A 2,169-nucleotide genomic window follows, 5' to 3' on the forward strand; every position below is an offset into this window, starting at 1 on the left:
GGTGGAGTATAAGGAGGTGCATATCCATGAGAATTTTGGAAATTGTGGTGTACTTGAAATGGTGGTTGTGAAGTTTGTGTTCTCACTCTTCCAACTAAAATTTGGGTGATTTCTCCAACCAGGGTTGCACGTTTGTGAGTATGGGTTGTGGTTGGCCCTTTGGAAACTGTTTAAAGTATGGGCTTGTCCATGGAGACATTCCTTAAAAGAAGGCAAGGTTGGACAATTATTGGTTGAGTGTTCATTTGTTTCACATATTTGACACAATGTTTTCAACAGATTTTAATTGACTGCTCTTTTTCAATTCTAGTGCCTCGACTTTTCTAGCTAAAGATGCAATCTTAGCTTGGAAGTCATGATCTTCCCTAAGGTTGTACATACCTCCACTAGATGTATGAGGTTGAGTTTTACTCGATGCCTTATAAGTACCCGCAGTGTCCCAATTTTGAGCATTTTCAGCTAACAAGTCTAAGTACTCCATTGCTTCATTAGGATCTTTATCTTCAAAAGTTCCATTGCACATCAATTCAACCATTTGCCTATCTTTAGGTGTTAACCCTTCATAGAAATGTGAAACCAATCTCCATGTTTCAAAACCATGATGAGGGCAAGTACTAAGCAAGTCTCGATACCTATCCCAACATTTGTAAAATGTTTCTCCTGGTTTTTGAGTGAAAGTGGTGATTTGTCTCTTGAAAGAGTTTGTTCTATGAGATGGAAAAAACTTCTTTAAAAACTGTTGTTGCATTTCATCCCAAGCACGAATGGATCCTGGTCTTAAATTTTGTAGCCATGTTTTAGCTTTATCTTTTAATGAAACATAAAAATGTGAAACCAATCTCCATGTTTCAAAACCATAATGAGGACAAGTATTAAGCAAGTCTTGAGACCTATCCTAATATTGATAAAATGTTTCTCCTGGTTTTTGAGTGAAAGTAGTAATTTATCTTTTGAAAGAGTTTGTTCTATGAGATGGGAAAAACTTCTTTAAAAACTGTTGTTGCATTTCATCCGAAACACGAATGAATCCTGGTCTTAAATTTTGTAGCCATGTTTTAGCTTTATCTTTTAATGAAAAAGGAAAAAGCTTTAATCTGATAGTGTTCATGCTACAATTTAATGCCTATCTTTAGGTGTTAACCCTTCATAGAAATGTGAAACCAATCTCCATGTTTCAAAACCATGATGAGGGCAAGTACTAAGCAAGTCTCGATACCTATCCCAACATTTGTAAAATGTTTCTCCTGGTTTTTGAGTGAAAGTGGTGATTTGTCTCTTGAAAGAGTTTGTTCTATGAGATGGGAAAAACTTCTTTAAAAACTGTTGTTGCATTTCATCCCAAGCACGAATGGATCCTGGTCTTAAATTTTGTAGCCATGTTTTAGCTTTATCTTTTAATGAAAAAGGAAAAAGCTTTAATCTGATGGTGTTCATGCTACAATTTAAATTATTATATGTGTTGCAGACCTCCTCAAATTCCCTTAAATGCAAGTATGGATTTTCCAAATCTAAGTCATGAAAAGAAGGTAAAAGTTGAATAATGCCTGGCTTAAAATTAAAATGAGATGCATCGGGAGGAAAAACTATGCATGATGGTGCCCTTGTTCTTGTGGGATTCATGTGGTCTCTAAGTGTTCTAGCACGATTATTCTCATTATTCTCATTATGAAGTGATTGATTATCTTCTTCGGCCATATTTTCTGAAAATGATGAGGATACCCTACAAAGTCTACCACTTGATGTACCTGACCACACTCTAATGCACGTGTATGAATAGAATAAAAGGAAAAAGAAAACAAAAAAAGAAGAAACAAGAGAAAACAAAATAAATATTATAATTTATACAAAACTTACCTCCCGGCAACGGCGCCAAAAACTTGACACGACTAAAAGATTGATGTCTTCTCCCAAGTGCAGGAGTGTCGAAGTAATAAATAACCCGGCAAGACCAGGGTCGAACCACAGAGAGGTTAATTGTACAAATTATAAACGACAATAATAACAACAACAACAACAATAATAGTAGTAATAACAGCAATAACAATAATTACAATAATAACAGTAGTAGTAGTAGTAGTAGTAGTAGTAGTAGTAGTAGTAGTAGTAGTAGTAGTAGTAGTAGTAGTAGTAGTAGTAGTAGTAGTAGTAGTAGTAGTAGTAGTAGTAGTA

Source organism: Populus euphratica, unplaced genomic scaffold, assembly GCF_000495115.2.
Source record: "Populus euphratica unplaced genomic scaffold, PopEup_1.0 scaffold155.1, whole genome shotgun sequence".
In the NCBI taxonomy this organism is placed as follows: Eukaryota; Viridiplantae; Streptophyta; class Magnoliopsida; order Malpighiales; family Salicaceae; genus Populus; species Populus euphratica.